Raw genomic sequence first — 21,488 nt, 5'->3', positions numbered from 1 at the left:
GGGTGATAAATTTTTCCTCCTTTAATTCTAAAGATATTAAATAATGCATTTGTCCATTCATGTATTCATTCATTTAGAATTTATTTGTTCCTCACTGAGTAGTGGAACGTGAATGTGGTTTTTGCAACTGGATGGCCTGGGTATATTTAGATCATTGTGCTATCTTAGTCACTCAGTCATGTCTGACTGTGACCCCATGGACTATAGCCTGACAGGCTCCTCTGTCCATGGGGATTCTTCAGGCAAGAATACTGGAGCGGGTTGCCATGCCCTTCTCCAAGGGATCTTCCCAACCCAGGGATCAAACCTAGGTCTCCCACATTTCAGGTGAATTTTTTACTGTCTCAGGTACCAAGGAAGCCATTTAATGCTCCTCTAATTATAGGTGGGGCAAATTATTTGAATCTTCAGCTTGCTTAATCTATAAAATTAGATTATCATAAAAAGATTGATTTGGGAATTTATAATATATACAAGGCACTTCCCATGTTGCTGGGCATACCTGAGTGCTATGATTTCTTGAATGTGAATGCTCTTCCACTCGAGGGACATCAAAGTAGTTGGAATGGATATACACATACCTGGAGCAACTAGAGAATTCTAACAGGTGAGTGAGTGAGTGAGTTAATTCGCTCAGTTGTGTCTGACTCTTTGCGACCCCATGGACTTGTAGTAGCCTACCAGGCTCCTCCATCCATGGGATTTTCCAGGCAAGAATGCTGGAGTGGGTTGCCATTTCCTTCTCCAAACAGGTGAGTAAGTATAATCTAACAGGGTCCAGCCCCCATAGGTGCTGACAGAATTTAGAAGCAGGAAAGATCTTTTTATTAGAGAAGAGGAAACAGTAGCAAAAGTGCTTTCTGAATGGTGTGGCTCGAGATTCTAGCCATGCCTTTTTCAGTATATGCATGCAGCCTGATGACCATCTCCCTGGAGACCACTGTTAATTTAGGAACCTACAACATCTGTGCAGTTTAAATAAGCCCAGAGCCCAGACCCCCAAACACATAGAGCATGATTTCTTATTCAGTGCAATTTAATAGGACAACATCCATACCCGGGCTTTGATTCATAAACTATATGGACCTAATTGACACCAAGTTGTTGCCTTTTTAGATAGCACACATGGTAGATTTCTGGTGTATTTGGACTTCTTCTAGGTTCATATCCAGAAATTTCAAATTAGATTTTTGTCAATAGCTTGTCAAGCTTGTCTTAAGCCCACTTAATGAGATCTGCCAGTGGAATGCCTTTTATGTTCTGTGGCCTTTATGCTTAGCCTCAGCTACTTTCAACTGTGGCTGAGAAGCTAATGAAGTTACCACAGTGCTCGCTTGTCTGCTGCTTTTGAAAACACACCTCGTATGTGTTTGGGTATTTAAATTCTGTTTTCTAGCTTTTAGGGTTTATATTCTCGTAGTGCATTCAAGTGCTATGGAAATAAGACCAGATGGATGTGACAACCAGCCATTCGGGAAATTACATACACATTACATTTTTGAAAACCAGTGTACATATGTCTTTCTGGATGTATTCATATGCTGGATTATTTTTGTTGCATCCAAATGGTTGGGATTTCAATGAACCAGTTACCTAGAATGTCAACGGGAGAATTCCTTTCAGAGGAAAAGCGTGGCCTGCAGTGAGCCATTTTGTTAAACACAGCTGAATATGGAAACAGAATAAAGGTCACTCTGCCTTTCAATGTCTTTGTTTAGTTTTCTCCTTAATAATCTTCACTACAGACATTATACAATAAATTTGTTTGTCTATCATCCCCCCAGAATGTGAACTCTATAAGGACAGGAAATTTTAATACTGTATGTAGTGTTTAATACTGTAGTGTTTGACATATCTTAGGCATCCTATATGTGGTAGTGAATAAGTTGGCTGTGACTGAGATAATGAAATGGTGTTTAATTCTCCCTTGTGCTAAAACCAGTATAACATGCAGGTTTTCTTTTGTTTCTTCAATGAGGAACATATGATTGTGAATAATGATGAATACCTAAATGCATAATGTTCACTATGTATCAGGCACTGTTCTAAGCACTCATAAGAACCTTTAGTGTCAGTTCGGTTCAGTTCAGTTGCTCAGTTGTTTCTGACTCTGCATCCCCATGGATTGCAGCACGCCAGGCCTGCCTGTCCATCACCAACTCCCGGAGTTTACTCAAACTCATGTCCATTGACTCAGTGATGCCATCCAACCATCTCATCCTCTGTCATCCCCTTCTCCTCTCACCTTCAATCTTTCCCAGCATCAGAGTCTTTTCAAATGAGTCAGTTCTTGGCATCAAGTGGCCAAAGTATTGGAGTTTCAGCTTCAGCATCAGTCCTTCCAATGAATATTCAGGACTGATTTCCTTTACAATGGACTGGTTGGATCACCTTGCAGTCCAAGGGACTCTCAAGAGTCTTCTCCAACACCACAGTTCAAAAGCATCAGTTCTTCAGTGCTCAGCTTTCTTTATAGTTCTTGCCTGGAGAACCCCATGAAATTTTTGGAGAGGGGAATAGCAGACCACTTCAGTATTCTTGCTTTGAGAACCTTTAGTGTGGGGGCTGTTATTCTCTCTATTTTATAGATTGGGGTATTTGAAGCACAAATACTATGATGTGACAGCCCAAATTCAAACTTATCAGCCTGCCCTTGTATGTTTCATGTGCTGTTAAACTGTGGCTTCCAGGGTTTGAAAATTTCAGGAATTTATCCATCTTTTTCCATTAGCAAAATCATCACATAACCATGATTTATTAGGTCTGTGCTATTCTTAAATATGTTCTTCAGTTCAACCCGGTGGTGCGAGGAGAATTACTCATACTTTGCTCTAAGAAGTGGGAATGTGTGGAGGCAATCGCTTTTCTTATTTTGCCTTACCCTCTTCATTGATTTGCTTCCTTATGTGCTCTTATGTGGAAAAGAGACTAGATGATAAATGCTGTAAATAAATATTTCAAGTTTCTGTGCACATTAAGATATTATGTTAACAAGCCCACTGCATATTGTCTAGCTAAATGGAACTGTTGGTATTGGGGATTCTATCTCGGCTCACTCATGGTTGGTCAAGTTTCATTCTTACTGACACAAATAGTGACGGAATAATCAAATTTAGATTTGAGATAAAAATATAAAACTTTGATCAACAAATGTGTCTGCCCTATTGGGTTTATTTAGGTTGATGAAAGATAAGTTTCTATACCTCAGCACAGACCTCTCATGGTGGTATAGGCTTTGTCTCAGGTGAATGCCAGAATAGAATTGTTAATTCCCTACTATTTTGCAAAAATCACCTCCAAACATGTAGGTATTCAGGGTGTGGACAGTATATAGAACAAAATGGCTAACAGATCTTCAGAATAGCAATTTTCAGAGAGATGCTTTTGTGTATTGAGAGAACAGTGTTCCATAGACCTAAGGACCATATTTCCACTAGAACTGGGGATTGTGTTCACTACCTGTGTATTTCCCTACAACCTTTCTTATTGTCTATCCACAGGGCAGTATTATTTTACCAGCTCATTTCCCTGACACCTTCTGATATTAGACCAGGGGTTCAAATCAAAGTTCCTCCATTCCTTCTTTTCCTGAGTCTATAAATTCCATGAAATCCCATTCAAAAATGAAATACCTTTATTTGGGGTTTACATAGTCCATTTATTTCTTTTGTGTAATCTGCATTTATGTGGTAAGCAATTTTAGTATTACTTAATATGGTAGGTCATACGTCAATGGTCTAGTGGTTTTCCCTACTTTCTTCAATTTAACTCTGAATTTGGCAATAAGGAGTTCATGATCTGAGCCATAGTGGGAGTGAGAAATAGATTTAAGGGACTAGATATGATAGACAGAGAGCCTGATGAACTATGGATGGAGGTTCATGACATTGTACAGGAGACAGGGAGCAAGACTATCCCCCAAGAAAAAGAAATGCGAAAAAGCAAAATGGCTGTCTGAGGAGGCCTTACAAATAGCTGTGAAAAGAAGAGAAATGAGAAGCAAAGGAGAAAAGGAAAGATATAACCATTTGACTGCAGAGTTCCAAAGAATAGCAAGGAGAGATAAGAAAGCCTTTCTCAGTTATCAGTGCAAAGAAATAGAGGAAAACAATAGAAAGGGAAAGACTAGAGATCTCTTTAGGAAAATTAGAGCTACCAAGGGAACATTTCATGCAAAAATAGGCTCAATAAAGGACAGAAATGGTATGGAGCTAACAGAAGCAAAAGATATTAAGAAGAGGTGGTAAGAATACACAGAAGAACTGTAAAAAAAAAGATCTTCACAACCCAGATAATCACTCACCTAGAGCCAGACATGCTGGAATGTGAAGTCAAGTGGGCCTTAGGAAGCATCACTAGGAACAAAGCTAGTGGATGTGATGGAATTCCAGTTGAGCTATTTCAAATCCTAAAAGATGATGCTGTCAAAGTGTTGCACTCAATATGCCAGCAAATTTGGAAAACTCAGCAGTGGTCATGGGACTAGAAAAGGTCAGTTTTCATTCCAATCCCAAAGAAAGGCAATGCCAAAGAATGCTCAAACTATCACACAATTACACTCATCTCACATGCTAGCAAAGTAATGCTCAAAATTATCCAAGCCAGGATTCAGTAATATGTGAACTGTGAACTTCCACATGTTCAAGCTGAATTTAGAAAAGGCAGAGGAACCAGAGATCAAATTGCCAACATCCACTGGATCATCAAAAATGCAAGAGAGTTCCAGAAAAACATCTATTTCTGCTTTATTGACTATGCCAAAGCCTTTGACTGGGTGGATCACAACGAACTGTGGAAAATCCTGAAAGAGATGGGAATACCAGACCACTTGACCCGCCTCTTGAGAAACCTGTATGCAGGTCAGGAAGCAACCGTTAGTACTTGACATGGAACAACAGACTGATTCCAAATCTGGATAGGAGTGCCTCAAGGCTGTATATTGTCACCCTGCTTATTTAACTTATATGCAGATTATATCATGAGAAACTCTGGGCTGGCAGAAGCACAAGCTGGTATCAGGCTGCTGGGAGAAATATCAATAACCTCAGATATGCAGATGACACCACCCTTATGGCAGAAAGTGAAGAACTAAAGAGCCTCTTGATGAAAGTGAAAGAGGAGAGCGAAAAAGTTGGCTTAAAGCTCAACATTCAGAAAATGAAGATCATGGCATCCAGTCCCATCATTTCATGGCAAATAGATGGGGAAACAGTAGAAACAGTGGCTAACTTTATTTTTGGGGGCTCCAAAATCACTGCAGATGGTGACTGCAGACATGAAATTAAAAAGTGCTTACTGCTTGGGAGGAAAAAGTTATGACCAACCTAGATAGCATATTAAAAAGCAGAGACATTACTTTGCCAACAAAGGTCCGTCTAGTCAAGGCTATGGTTTTTCTAGTAGTCATGCATGGATGTGAGAGTTGGACTGTAAAGAAAGCTGAGCACTGAAGAACTGATGCTTCTAAACTGTAGTGTTGGAGAAGACTCTTGAGACTCCCTTGGACTGCAAGGAGATCCAACCAGTCCATCTTACAGGAGATCAGTCCTGGGTGTTCACTGGAAGGACTGATGATGAAGCTGAAACTCCAATACTTTGGCCACCTGATGCAAACAGAAAAGACCCTGATACTGGGAAAGATTGAGGGCAGGAGGAGAAGGGGACGACAGAGGATGAGATGGTCGGATGGCATCACCAACTCAATGGACATGAGTTTGGGTAAACTCCATGAGTTGGTGATGGACAGGGAGGCCTGGAGTGCTGCAGTCCTTAGCGTTGCAAAGACTCGGACATGACTGAGCAACTGAACTGAACTGAACTGAACTGAATATGGTAGGATATCAATTCCCGCCCCTACTAACTGAGACAATTTATACAGAACTGCTTAAAAGCCCAGTAAACGATATCTGTTATTAGGCATCTATGCCTTGTAAACATCTCAAATATACTGGAAGAAAACTAAAGAAATCCATTTTACACAAGAAGTTTTGGATGAACCCATGATTTTTCCCATTCAGTGTCAGATAACCAAAATCATTTGTTTATGATTTAAGTTACACTCTTGGACTTTGATATCACACTCACTCTAGTCTGCTTCCTCAAATCTTTCCTTTATATATTATGAAATTAACTGGTCCTCATCAAACAGTCAAGTGTCCCAGGTGGTGCTAGTGGTGAAGAACCCACCTGCCAATGCAGGAGTCATAAGAGACACAGGTTCAATCCCTGTGTCTCCAGAGGTCGGGAAGATCCCCTGGAGGAGGGCATGGCAACTCACTCCAGTATTCTTGCCTGGAGAATCCCATGGACAGAGGAACCTGGAAGGCTACAGTCCATGGTGTTGCAAAGAGCTAGACACGGCTGAAGCAACTTAGCATGCACATACAATGATATACACCCATCATTATAATATGGCACAGAGTATTTTTATTGCCCTAAAATCCCTGCTCTGCCTATTCATTTCTCACCTCCCCAACCCCACCCCTGGCAACCACTGATCTTTTCTCTGTGTCCACAGTATTGCCTTTTCCGGAACTTCACATAGTATTGGCTTGTTTCATTCGGTAATGTGTATTTGAGGTTTATCCTGGTCATTTCTGGCTTGATAGGTCATTTCTTTTTTAGTGTGAATAATATTCCACTGTCTGCATATACCACAGGTTATTTATCCATTTGCCTACTTAAGGACATCTTAGTTGCTCAGGTCATGGACTTTGATGAGGAAAAAATCCTAGGGATATAAAAGTTCTATTCGTTAATGTTTCTAATATTGCAGTAATGTTACTATGACTGCACAAATACGTCTAACAGCTTTAGCATTGAAAAGATGAATGGGGCGTGGTTTTTACAAATTATATGTGTTGTTGGGTGGAATGAGAAATGAGAATGGCCCAGTTCCTATTTAAACAACAGTGTACCAGGTGACAAAACATTCAAGATAACAGCAAGGCCATATCTGTGGGTGTAACGTTGAAAACTTAGTCATCGTAGCCACAGAAGGAAGTGGGAAATGGAAGAGGTTGGTTTGGGAGAAATGAAGGAGATACACTTCAATCATTATTATGACCAACTAACTATTGTTCTTTTTCTATCATACATCTCAAATTTGGATGCCATCTTCATCCTCCAAGTGCTTGTGTCATAGAAGAACATCAATATTTTTGTTAACTTATTTTTCCTTATCACTGAGAATGTTTGTGTATATATGGAAAGTTATGACCAACCCGGATAGCATACTTAAAAACAGAGACATTACTTTGCCAACAAAGTTCCATCTAGTCAAGGCTATAGTTTTTCCAGTAGTCATGTATGGATGTGAGATTTGGACAGTGAAGAAAGCTGAGCGCCAAACAATTGATGCTTTTGAACTGTGGTGTTGAAGACTCTTGAGAGTCCCTTGGACTGCAAGGAGATCCAACCAGTCCATCCTAAAGGAGATCTGTCCTGGTTGTTCATTGGAAGGACTGATGTTGAAACTGAAACTCCAATACTTTGGGCACCTCATGTGAAGTGCTGACTCATTGGAAAAGACCCTGATGCTGGGAGGGATTGGGGGCAGGAGGAGAAGGGGACGACAGAGGATGAGATGGCTGGATGGCATCACTGACTCGATGGATGTGGGTTTGGGTAGACTCCAGGAGTTGGTGATGGACAGGGAGGCCTAGCATGCTGTGATTCATGGGGTCGCAAAGAGTCAGACACGACTGAGCGACTGAACTGAACTGGTATATATATATATTTGATGATAAAGATTTAGTCTTTTCACACCTATGGTTTTAATCAAGGAAATGTTAGTGCCAGAGTAAATTTTTGTGACTTTGACTATTTTGTTGTTGTGAGAGTGAAGAAAAAATATTTTGATCCTATAAAGAGCAAATGAAGAAAATCCTACTAACTTAATATTAAAAATAACCAGTGGAGGTTGACTTGAAAGGTTTACATTTATTTGATCAAACTCTAACTGACTCTAAGTTCTGAAAGCAGAAACTTTGGAGGAATAATGATAGAATGATTTGGGAATGTCGACTGAAGGGGAAAAAGATATTACAATCTGCAGAAATAGAGGGCTGCTCATTCCCTGCTACTCACCTCTGAAAATGATGCTAAAACAAACACATATGCACATCATTAGCTTTAAAACTAGGCCCTGTAACAAGTCAGAATATCCTTATGGGAAGAAATCGGTAGATCCTCAAATCCTTTTTGGATTTCAGAAGAGAACATGGTTTACCTTACCGTATGACTGGGAGAGTGTTGAGAATACCTGTTGTATACATGTGTTTTTATTTGATTTGTGAAACATGCCCTTTCCCTTCATAGCCACAGGAGCCATTCTCAGAAGGCACACAGGCAATCAAAATATTTTCAAATCCCGAGGGCCACAGAAACACTAGCTTTCAGTTTATTCACTGGGCTGTCTTTCTAAACATTTTCTTTCTTAAACTGGCCCTAAAGGGCAATAAACTAGGCCTCCACTAAGCCTGAGCAAATAGAAAAGATGAGGATTAAGTGGAATGTCATGCAGATGGGGTCTGTCTCAATACTGATGGCCCATAAGGTAAGTTTAAACAGGACCATTGGTCTGTGTTCATACCAATCAGCCAAAACTTACTCAGCAACATGTTTATTACAGACTCAAGTAGGTAGTATATTTGTTAACAAAACATACATATGAGGGGTTTTCTTTCTTGTTCCTTCCCTCCCAATCTCATTACTATGGTCTCAGCAGTGTGCTGTGTCTTAATAAAGCAATATAAACATTGAAGAAATTGATGGGCATTTTTTTTAACTGAAAATGCAACTGTTGACTTAGAAGCAGACATTGATAACAAGGGATAGTTTCAAGACCAGTGCTGTGCAAAAAGAGAATGAAAATGACATAAGCCAAGTTGAAATTTCAAATCTCTGCAGATTTCAGTATTTTGTAATGAATGCTTCCTTTGCTGTTTTCTATTCCCAGAGACCAGCTTAAGTAATTAGCATCCATTAAAAGTTCAAAGTTGAAAACAAATTGAGAAAATCAAATGGTATTATGGGCAAAAGAGCCTTTCCTAAAATTCTAAATGCTTAATTGAGAGCCATTAAAAGGAACGAAATATTATAAGAACTGAAATAATGTAGATAGTGTCCAAACATGGGGACCTCGGCTATGTTTTGACACCCCAGCATGGAACTTGTTCAGGGAATTCACCTGTATCAGATAATTTAAGATGTAGTTGACAAATCTTGACTTCCTTTGAATTATAGAAAATATTTGCCAGTTGCTGCAAAGTTAAATTTAAACACACTCACGGCTTTGTGAGATGAAATTTATATGTAGGATCTTTATTTTCTTGCCTTTATTATTTCCAGTGCAATTTATACTGTCACCTTCATAATCCCCTGCCACCAGGGATCCAAGACAAAACATACTTTTGTAGTATCTCTCCTTAATCAATGTCTTTCGGCCATATGTTCACCCACATATCAGCCAAGTAAGATTGGGGAAGTGTGGTTGAAAAGTAGGCTTACCAAATCCCAGAAACCCTAAATTATTGACTTTTCACCTAAGCTGCTGAGGAAAGTAAGTTGAACTACCTTTACTGAGCACCTATTATATTCCAGCTTATATATACAGTTCTGTTCAGTCACTCAGTTGTGTCCAGCTGACTCTCTGTGACCCCATGGACTCCAGTACACCAGGCTTCCCTGGCACCAGCTCCCAGAACTTACTCAAACTCATGTCCATTGAGTCAGTGATGCCATCCAACCATCTCATCCTCTGTTGTCCCCCACCTTCAATCATTCCCAGCATCAGGGACTTTTCAGACAAGTCAGTTCTTCACATCAGGTGGCCAAATTATTGGAGTTTCAGCTTCAACATGAGCCCTTCCAATGAATATTCAGGACTGATTTCCTTTAGGATGGACTGGTTGGATCTCCTTGCAGTCCAATGGACTCTCAAGAGTCTTCTCCAACACCATGTTCAAAAGCATCAATTCTTCAGTGCTCAGCTTTCTTTATAGTCCAACTCTCACATCAATATGTGACAAGTGGAAAAACCAACCCCTGCTATCCAAAAAGTGGGGCATCTTATGGCATAAACAAAGAAGCAGTTACCGGGGACACATCTTGGTAACTGATGCACAGAATAAATTGAGATAAAACCCAGATGCTTACAGACAAGGTTCAGAGGTACAGAACCTGGATGCAGAGACACACAGTGGAGGGAAGGAACTGGGCGAGGCTGATCTCAATGCAGGAATACACTGCCTCTAGAACGGCTCACTGCAAACAAACAGCGATACTCTTTTGCTTTTCCCCTTTCTCCATAAGAGCAAATATCCCCTTAGAATTTCTAAAACAGATTCTAATATAGGTCTTTCATAAAAGTGAATTGGCCTAAACTTTCAAAAATCAGAGGACACCTGTATAACCTCTGATTGACACAAAACAATCCAGAAAAGTAGACCACACTATCACTATTTTATAGATGAGAAAACTGAAAAAGTGTGTTTAATATGCTTTTCCAAGGTTACCTAGATCAGATTTTTAAATGAGGATTGACTCTAAAGACCATATTCTTTCTCTCACAACACAGCATGCTTTCTTACTACCTTGAGAGGCTGTACCAATTCAAAGTATAAAAAGAATCAGTGGTGTTCATGGTCCACTGTTAACAAACACAAAGCCCTGTCCTGCTAGCCCCTGAGTCCTCCTGGTAATTGAAATGAACAAGCCTGGCATTTCTTATGCCATCTTGGGGAAGAGAGAACATTAGCTAAAGGAGGGAAAAAATCAGAAAAAGAGAATATTAGCTCTGTCTACTTGGTGATGGGACTTAAGAGGAAATAAATGGAAGATACATGTTTTCCTGTTAATTTTTTCTGTTTAAAAGAAAACAAGGGGCCTGGGGTGAAGAGCAAATAGAGAATACTGAGGCTGTGATAATGAGCCAAGGAGCATTGGTTTGGGGCTTATTTCTCTATTGCCCTGGTCATTTCATCCTTCACAGAATGAAAATATCCTGTTCTGCTTGCAGGCTGGGGTTGTTATGCGAGAAGTATACGATAATTTCATCCTTTTTTGTAACTTTCTTTTGGGGATAAGCATTTTGGTTTTGTGCTGTTTATTATTTCAAAGGCATCTATATGCTAATATGTTTTATGCTAATTATTTTCATGTTTCCCCCTTAGGTTGTGCTTCATATCACCCACCAGGGAGGATCATCTCTCATGAAAACTTTCAAATTTGATTTTGAAAATTATTCAGAAAATTTTAAGCCATGCTATCTCCCAGGGTAGGAAAGAATATGCTCTAGAGACTTCTATAATTCAAAGGCAATGGACTGGGATAACATTTAAGTTATCAGGCTGCCAAAATCCTCTTGAGAACAGCCAGGTACACAAAACATTTAACACTGTGACATTGAAATGTGGGAAGAATAATTAAAATAAAAATCTATTAACAGAGTTTCAGAAATCACTAAAGTACCATTTGGTTCAGAGAGGAGAAAGGAAAGGCTGTTTTCATTCTCTACCACGTCTGAGGTGTGCTAACTGCTTCCATTACTATGAGTATCATATTTTAATTGTATGTCAGCATCCCTTAGTGTCATTTATAGAAATTTAATTGTAATGATATTAATGCCTGAAACTGAGTTTGTGCTTACAGGGAGAATAACGTGAGAGAAGATTTCATATAATGAGCTAGCTTGATGTTTTTTTCCAGGTTTTTTTTAATTGTTGTTGCATAGATTTTTTTTAATGAAGTTTCAATTTAGAAAGTAGGTTACAGTTTTGGAGGGAAAAAACCTAGAAGTCAGTCAATTAACCTGTCTTTAAAAATCTTTTTGCAGGCATCTTCTTTTGAAGATAGCCAAGTCTTAAAAACTGATTCCTCAATATGAGATACTAAAACTTTACTTTTAAAGTTTTTCATATTACAACTTTACATTTTTTCTTTGGGTAGGAAATGGACTTGTTTTGTTCCCAAGCACTTCAGGGATGCGAAGGAAAGGTCCCCATTTCCCACTCCTCTGCATTGTTCTCCGCCTTGCTCTGTATATAAGAAAAGAAAGGATTCCGAAGCGCTGGGGGAGTCACAGTCCAGATTTCAGTCATTTTGTGGGCTGTCTCTTTTGCACCTATTCCTCTCTCCACTTTTGATAGCTGCACCCCATTTCATTTCTCTTTTTTAAATGCTTTCACTTTTAGACCTCAATAGTGTCTTCATCCTGCAAGAAGTAGAGCCCAGCTGCTGCTTTTTCTCCTCTTGATTCATTCTAATACCTCTTGAACTCTAAGATAGCTTTGTCAGTAGGAAAGTTCACTTTCAGGCTTGGTAGAAAGGTCTCCTTCTGGAAGGGGGCCTGACAAATAAGCTAGACTCTCCCCCAGAGAGGAAGGGCTCAGAGTCAGCCTCCAAAAGGCAGAGGAAGACAGATACTTGGACGATCTGTTCTAGGACTGCCAACCAGCATTTCAACACATAACTATCATCACCTCTTTCCAAACAGGAAGAATCATTGCTAGGGATATGTTTGGTAAATGGTTAGAATAAATGATTGTCAGTTAAAGGTAAAATAACATTTTGTTGAAACCTGGCTGTGTTTGGTACATTCTGTTGAAATAAAAGACCTGCAGTAGTTTATGTGCTAAACCCTGGTGACCTATCATTATTTTCCTTTCATTCCTTTTATCTGTCAGTGACAATAACAAAATAGCTACACATTTTCCCTTTTAAAGTTGTGTTTAGAGAAGGATCCCTTGAGCTAACGTATTCGATCTTAATGCAGCCCCAGCTGAGAAAAAATACGTTCTCTTCTTGCTCTTCTCTGAACATAATTCAAAGGTAGTTCAAATAGAAAAGCAATTTGTGTACAATTAGGCTCCAAATTTATGAGGTATAGGTGAACCATGCAATTTGATTAAGGAGGCTGCTATAAGTGTATCATTCCCTTCGAGAACTAAATTCCATGAGGACAGAAAGGAGATCTATCAACAACTGTTAGCCTGTAGTAGCTCTAGAGGGGCTTCTTAGGTGTCACTAGTGGTAAAGAATCAACCTGCCAATGCAGGACATAAGAGATGCTGGGTTGGGAAGATCCCCTGGAAGACAGCATGGCAACCCACTCCAGTATTTTTGCCTGGAGAATCCCATGGACAGAGAAGCCTGTGGGCTACAGTCCATAGTGTCGCACAGAGTCAGACATGACTGAAGTGACTGAGCATGCATGCACACAGCTCTAGAAGGTGGCTGTGGTTGGTGGGCTGGATGCAAATATTTGGTGGGCTTGACTCCGTCTATCTGAGAACTGAGATCAGCTCAACATGCTCCAGAAATGCTGTATGATCTAGGAAGAGTAGCACAACTGGGTTAACATGACTTTGAAATGATAGGGACTAGAATCAGAGACACTGGATTTGCATCCCATATCAATACCTTAGAGTCATCTGACCTGGATGAGTTTCTTGGCCTCATTCTCCCCATAGATAATATAAAAGTAAGATACATCCTGGCACAGTGTGTGTGTGTGTGTGTGTGTGTGTTAGTCATTTAGCCATGTCCAACTCTTTGCCACTCCATAGACTAGAGCTCCCCAGGCTCCTCTGTCCTTGAAATTTTCTAGGCAAGAATACTGGGGTAGGTAGCCATTCCCTTCTTCAGGGAATCTCCCAAACCAGGGACTGAACCCACATCTCTTGTGTCTCCTGCATTGACAGATGAATACTTCACCACTGTGCCACCTGGGGAACGCACATGTATAACATAGGAAGAAAAAAAAACATACTTATTGTTTTAAGTGGGATGTGAGGATTAAATGAGATGACACATTTTCATGGTGCCCGCAGCTCAGACATCCTCAATGATTGTTACTTCTATTATTATCACTATTCTTACTTGTAAATGATACTTTTAGGATTTTTATGATCATTCTAATCATTAGTGGTATTAATAACAATGTGAAAGATTCAATTTTTTTCCTTATGGAGAACTTAGCTGAAATTCAAAGATGCACACACTGGGTACTTTTTTCACTAGTAATACGTTTCCTGTGAAATGAAGATGTGGACAGGCTTAAGCTTTAAATGATTCACTGGAATCCTCTGGAATGCCAGTGATTTCCTGGAAGTCTTTATACCATCGAAAGCTTTTGGTAAAACTTTTTTTTCATGGTCAAATCTAAGATTTTACACAAGTTAAAAAAAAGTTTTAAGTCTATTAAATGTTATTGCTTGTATTAACCAATGCCAAATATTCAGTGATATAGAAAAAAAAGTCACTTGCTCAATATTTTTACACTCACTGCCAAGAATTCAGCTATCTAGCTAATGAGCTGTATTTTTCACTTGTCTTTTCCGTACCTGAGATTATGAAAATTTCTAGTGTTGCTGGTATGAGTGGTCTTGTTGATTACAGGGTACAGTTTGAAATTCCTGAATCTCATGAGGTGTGGGATTGCTTAGAATAAAAGTCTTCTAGAGGAAAAGCCATTTTGCTAGTCAAAAAGCTCCCTCAGTAGTGAGCTGCCAGGTCATATTCATGGAGCCAGATCATCTTATGAAAGCACGCAGTCAGGTCTCAAGGTCATTAGACATCTCACTTGCTCGCAAAATGGGAGAAGAGGAAAGAAATAGGTTTGCACTTGCCTCCAAACAGGTGGCTGTTCCCATACAGAGGAGTCAGATGTTAATTAAACCGTTGCAGGGTTAGACTAGATCATGCCATTCTGGTTTGAAAAGTCAGCATTGACTTCTAATTGCAGTTTCCCCCCCACCAAAAAAAACCAAAATCCAAAAATGCATTTGCTTACAAAGTTTTTATCAAATGCAAGTCACATTAAAGTAAAAAGAAAAATATTTTTTTTGTTGTCTATAGAACAACTTTAGTCACAACAGAGATTTCATTAAAATAATATCCTGAGTATATGTTTTAATTGTCATCCTTGGGATTTAATTTTTTATTTAATTTTCATCCTGCGCTTTCTCTGTTTCATGAAGCCAGCCCTCAAAGTGAATACTTACAGTAAATTAACTCTGGTGTATTTTAAGGTGTTTCATTTTAAATATTCACACTTGGATTAAAGCACAGTATCATCTACCTTTCACAATGCTTAGCATGTAATAGAGTCTAAATAAATAGCAATTACCAATAATATAGCATTTCTAGAGCTATAGTGATACTGTCCTCGATTTCCTTTCCATTCTGTCATTCTTCAGTGTACTTGGTGTTATTTCCCTTGAACGGGCAAGATTTCAGATTGTTCACAGTCACAAGTAAGAGAACAAAGTAAGAGAGATATTCATTTATAAGATTGCCTTTCTCTTATCCACTAGTCTTGCCTCCCAGACTGTCTGTCTGTCTCTGGAAAGCAAAGTCAATAAAAATGATTAGAGCTGACATCTCACAAATGTACACCCTTAAACCATGAAGCAGTAATGCTGTGCAGGAAATATTTTTCTGACCTTTTCAAATTGCATCCAACTGTCTCGGGAATTTCTCAGTGACTAGAGGTAATAAGGTTCAATCCGTTTTACTGGCTGACTTCAAATTTAGTTCCCCCGAATCTCTAACTTATCTATTCTTTGCATCTCTGCTCTGGCTTCCATTCAGCATAGAAATCCATGCATTTCATCCTTTTTTCCCCTCCTCAGGTTTTGCAAAAAGATCACAGTGTGGAATCTACAACCATGCCAACTCTCCATTTATTTCCCTTTCAAAAACAAAGTATGAGCATGGAGGAGCTTAGTGGGCATAATGTCTCTTCAGTAACCCTTATTGAATTTAATTAGCTTGTAGATTTCATCTCCATCTTACATCTCAGTTTTTACCTCAGTAATCTTCATTATATAAAACTTTGCAACTTAACTATATCACAGGCACTCTATAGAATATTAAAAAAGCAAAAATACGTGAATTTCTTTTCTGTTGAATTGATTTGGGTTTTTCTTCTGTGAGTCCAAATGCTATGAACACACTCCCTGAGTAAGGATGGGAGTCATCCAAGTGTGACTTGCTAAGAGGCAGCTGGGCAGCCCCATTTTTCACTGTGTTCCCTGAAGGAGAACAGAAAACAGAAGCTGGGACACATTTCATGACCTCACCAAAGTGTTGGATGTCAGGAAGCCTTGACAAGGAGTTAAGAAGCTTGTCTTACTTTTCATATTTAGAGCATCTCTGTGCTGAATGTGATGTGGGGAGATGTCAATGTTTTCTCATTTGTAGGAAACACCAAATTCGACACATTTTGTTGCTCCCATCCACCGCCTTTGTACTGCCTTCTTCAGCAGTGATTAGAATCTTGGCTGAAAGCTCCTGTGGTCAGTGGAGCTTGAACTCTCTTTCCACTGCCTCTCTTTGTCATGGGCAAACAGCCACCAGGAGGAGGACACCTTTTTGAAGTTGTTCTTCCAAGAGTGTGTATTTGGACAGTAACTGTCAAGTTTGATCATCACAAGATATTGGGCTTTATAAAAATGAGATAATTTCAAATAATCCTATTCAGAAAATAGATTTAGAGGGAAGAGGATAAAGAGCAGACATTTTTTAAAAATTCATAGAGATGCATGTTTTTTTCTTGAAAGAAAAAATTCATCTTCATAGATAGCTTAACTTTACCGTTTTAGAAAATAGAAATAATGATGTTGATGAAAGTTAAAAGGTAATTTACAAAGTATGTTTAAGGATATGGTGTTTTCTTGAAGTTGCTATTTTGTCATTTGAAATCAGTGTGCAGTTATGTGTGTGGAATGCACAATAATTTGAATTTGGGGTCAGAAGGCAACAACTCCAAAACCAGTGTTCAGTACTTCCACTGAAAGTGTAAACTGATCTGAATCTGCCTGAAGAAAGGAGTGAGGTGGTGGCCAGGTTCCATTTATAATGAGTTATTTTGCTTTGGTGGGGTCCTTAGAGATTGGGGAATGGTATGGGAACTTGTCAGGAGCCTCCAGGTGACAAGGCACAAGAGGAATGAGTCGTCTAGTTAACAGTGCCATGAATAGTAATAATTGCTCCTTACTGACTGCCATCTACCAGGTAGATGTTACCATCAGTTACCAGTTACCATCAGTAACTCATGTAGCCTCCCTCAATCTTCATAGGAGCCCCATAAGACAGGCATAACCATCTTTGATTTACAGAGGCTGAAAGTGAAATTTAAAATGCTTAAAACTGAGTTTGCTTGTAAGTGGCAGGGGTAATGTATGAAGACAATTATTTTTATATGGAGAGGAAAGAAGTAATTCGTTTACCTAACGCAGCGAGTTTTTGACATTTTCTCCTCTTTTTCCTTCTCCTCCACTACCTCCTTGCTTCTCTGCTTTTCCTTCTCCCATTCTTTTCCCAAAGAAAGAATGCAATGAGGCCAAAACGGTAAAGCACTCTATCCCACTGTGTCTTCAGCAAGACACTATTCTTCCTTGCATCCTCACAGAGTTGCTTGCAGTAGAGCTACATATAGCATTATTTTGGAAGTTTAATAAAGACCGAGCGTTCTGGCTAGTGGCTTATATTATTGCCACATAAAGTAATGTTTATCACCTTAAATAACACTACAGAATATGGTGATTCTATGCTGTCCTCATAAGCTCACATTCAGCCCTGTCTAATCTGTCTTTCATCTGATTAATGATTAACCAGGATGAAAGAATGGATGCAGAACGTAGAAGTTGAAAAGTATTTTTGTGAGTAATCTGGTAAAACCTACTTCTGCAAATGTAATATTTCTAAACCAGGATATCTAGAAAACTAAATTCCTTCACATATACAACTAGGATCCTTTCTCTTCTTCTGTCTGCTTCCCATTTCCATATTATAAAAATATGCATTCTTGATTACCAAAGTAGGCTTGTTATTGTGGCCTTAGCTCAATGAAGATATTGATACATAAGGATTAGATTTCACTCTTAAGGCCTGATATACTTCCTTTTGTCTCCTGGTGAAGGGGCTTGGCTATTTATTCTGGGCAAACTGGGTTTGTGTGGCTTCAGTTCTTTCTGCTCTCTGATGCCAAGGCCAGCGACCTGACGGGGCTGCCTGTGTCCTCGGCATATCAGATGGAAAACTAATTCAAATCTAAGCCCAGTGGTGGAATCTCAAAGCTTTGTCACTACTATTCACAGCAAATCTATTTCTTCCCAGAGTGGGTGTTCTGAAATTTTGATCTGCATCTCACTTGAGATAAATAACCCTCTTGAAAAAATTTCAAACAGAACTACACAGGAAAGGCACTTAGACGGAAATATAATTTCAAGATATCTCTCTCCCTCTGAGGTCTCTGGAATATGCATGTGATCCCAGTATAGAGTTCTTTCATGAAACCCTTTCTGTTTTGCGCAAGGACCCTCTGAGTCCCACTATCACCTTTATTACAAATAAACTCAAAATAATATAAACAAACAAGAATAGATTGTTCTGAAATGATCCGCTGCACACAGTTCTTCCTTCCATTACTGCTGAAGGAAGAGAAATGACGGCATCGGCTTTAAATCTGTAGACTGAGTGGTGGGCCCCTATCTGTCCTTCTGTGATATAGAGGCAATCTCCCCTTATTGTTGAGACTCAGCAATACTTATTATTACTTAATTGGAACCCCACTGATGCCCTGTGGGATTTCTTCTCCTAGGCAAGGCAATATATCCATATAGACATAGAGCATAACCACCATGGCCTACTCTAATATTATAGTCAGAAATATCAACATTGAGATCAAAATTAAACCAACGCCTAGGCTAACAGAGTTTCTAGATCGTCTTTTGATATTATTAGGAGCTCACTATTTTTCTGTGTTTATCTTTGGATTTAGAGTGAGGCCAGCAGAAATTCAAATTGAATACCCTTTATCACAGTGTTTCCTTTTCTGTTTTAATTCCTCTTTGCATTGCTTCCGGAAGTGAAGGGAGAACTGGTAAAATTACTGACAATTATACTTTATGAGCAAGGACACAACAAACACCAGAGGTCTGGGCACTCAGTATAGAAATGGTACTGTTTTATTCAATCCTTATTCTACCTTCTCTCTTTTTTAGGTGAATAAATATAAGGTCAACTTTATGAAAATGCCTAGAAAGCCTTACTTTTACTAAAATTAAGTTAATGAAAATGAAATTGACAAGTAAATCCCTTTCATCTTAACTCGCAGTGCCCAAAGAGGACTCGTTATCTTGGACATCAGAGGGCCACTTCATTGTCTTTGTGGTCACAGCATTTGCATTCATTTCTCTCTTGTGCTATTTTTATTTTTGTCATTGGAGTCCATGAAGACTTAATCATCAGCCCTCTAATTTTCCAGAAAAAAAAAAAGTTGATTTATCAAACTGGCGGCAGAAAAGGAAGAAGATCAATCTGACATTGTAGGTTAATAGTAGAGAAGAAAACACATTCATAATTAGAACAGAAAGGGACTTTCCTTGTTCATTCCAGTTTATAATAAAAAGCCCCTCGCCAAAGCGTCTTAGAAAATAATGCATTCAGACTGCGTCGAATTACCGCCTAGCAGATTCTATTTATCTGTAGCTTAAAAAGCAGCTGCGTTTTTGTAAAAAGTAATGAATGTGGCAGTCCTACTTAAAGGTAGAAGAAAAAGAACACCCCTTGTTTTGTAATAAGGGGATTTTCCATTTAAAAGAGAGAGCGAGCCTGTTGTGTGAAGTACGATTATTACATTCACTGTATTCTATCTCACCCACCAGGAGGCTAATAATGAAGGGGCCAGAGAAGGAGGCCAGTGCTACCAGGGTTATCTCACAGCCTCAGATGTTGGATAAGTCGAAGGAGGCAGGATCGCTTCAGGATGACATTCAGAAAGGCCGGAGTGATTACTGGGAAGAGAAAAGCCTACCTATTCTTTTCTAAGGTAAACAGTTCATTTCATCTGTCAGCTGCATGTTTTATTATAAAAACATGTTTATGTAAAGATAGCTCTAAAGTTTACCTTTAAAAATTATTTTAGGTGCCGGAATATTCCCCTGGCCTGCCTGTCCATGCACTGATGCATTCTTAGAACCTGCCTTAGACAAAGGAGGCACTCGGAGCCCCATCACACCTCAAACCATGCTTTGAAGGATCTGCCAAGCTCACTTTTAATCATGAGGAAGGAATTACCCACATGGAGTCAGCAGAAAATGAGAAAGTGGAGCTCGTGCTGCGAATAATTCCAGCAAGTGCCAAGGGGCTAGTTGAGGAATGGTTTCATGAGGTGAATATCTTTAGCTTGTACTTAGGGTTTGGGTAGCGTATAATCCTTTTTTCTTTTAGGAGCGATGACTATCCTAAGTGTCCTGCCCAATTCAAGAGCACTCAGAGCATTTGTCAGGCTGTTGACAGATTTGCTATCAGTCTCGTCCCTGTTGTTATTTACTGTGACTAATTTTACATTTGCAAATATGCAGCAGTCCACTGGGGCTGCTGAGCCTGCAACTGTTAATAGCTGTGTGTATCTGTGTGAGTGCATGTCCGGTAATCCGTCTTTGTGTGTATATGTGCCCTTGTACTCGTCTTCTCTCTGTTGTGCACATAGGTGGGGAGGATTGGCCAGCCAACGGGTTCTCAGATGTGGTCCGAGGCTTTTATTCGATGTTTGGACCAAGAAAAAAGAACATGTCACATCATGATGAATGGTCAATCTGAATTTTCAATTCATACGGAAGGAGAAGCGGGGAGGAGGCTATGAGCCCAGTGATGAGACTAACCTTTTCCCTTTGGGAAGAGCTTGATTCAAATTAAACATCACTTTCAGTGTGAAATTAGTTTGAAGGTCTCTCTCCTTTTTTTTTTTTTGGTGCCTGGTTTAACTCCTTGATGGGCTGCTCTTTCAGGGAGGAACCCTTCCGTCCACCTTTGTGCTTGTGTCTGTTCCCAGCAGCAGCCCATAGTTCTTTGTCCTTTGTTCTGTTTTTCTAAAGATCAGGTCCAAAAAAAATTTTTTTTTTTTTTACTATTTTCAAAACTGCCATTATTCACAAGATAACATTATCCCTAAAAAATGTTATTTCTTAATGTCCCAAACTCATATCTGAAGCAAATAACGTTCTGCTTCAAAGGATAATCTTTCTGGGGAGGAGGGAGAGGGAAAATTTGGGATCTTTTCCAAAGAATCTTCTAGTGTCTCCTGCTTTAGGCCAGTGTCTGCTGGCCAAGGGAGTCACAGAGGAGGAGTAGCAACCCCAAAGCTCAAGTATGCTCTCGTTTCCCTAGTTCCCCACATAAATAATGAGTCACAGGATCACTCAGGCCAGCTTGCTGCAACTCTGGCCTCAAACATACAGGTGCCAGGAGGCTTTAGAAACCTCCATTCAGTACTCCCTGGTCCAAAGACTAAGACCCAAGCATGTAGAAAGAACCGCTGTCCATGGACACGCAAGGCTGCTTGCCCATCTGGGCACACCTTGCTGCTTTGGTTAGGCACCCCGGGGACTAAATATGTGATTGATTCTCTTTCTGAAATTTAGTGGCTTATGGGAAAAGGGGTAGTATGGAAAAGACTAAGAGACAAGGGTATTCTTCCA

At 39.5% G+C, this 21,488-nt stretch overlaps 1 long non-coding RNA gene across 2 annotated transcripts in view; it reads left to right on the top strand.

Moving 5' to 3' along the window:
* LOC120858485 overlaps positions 1–20,754 on the top strand; it is a 70,212-nt gene extending 49,458 nt beyond the window's left edge. Inside the window, exons 8-10 of one of the 2 annotated variants that reach the window (XR_005719877.1) lie at positions 11,175–11,379; positions 19,674–19,837; positions 19,934–20,754. This is a non-coding gene — a long non-coding RNA (uncharacterized LOC120858485). The remainder of the gene's footprint in view (positions 1–11,174; positions 11,380–19,673; positions 19,838–19,933) is intronic. The other variant, XR_005719878.1, reaches the window with a different exon arrangement.
* The last annotated feature ends 734 nt before the right edge of the window (positions 20,755–21,488 follow it).

The sequence above is a fragment of the Oryx dammah genome, unplaced genomic scaffold (assembly GCF_014754425.2).
Source record: "Oryx dammah isolate SB20612 unplaced genomic scaffold, SCBI_Odam_1.1 HiC_scaffold_29, whole genome shotgun sequence".
Classification (NCBI taxonomy): Eukaryota; Metazoa; Chordata; class Mammalia; order Artiodactyla; family Bovidae; genus Oryx; species Oryx dammah.
This window is presented reverse-complemented; position numbering and strand designations above follow the sequence as displayed.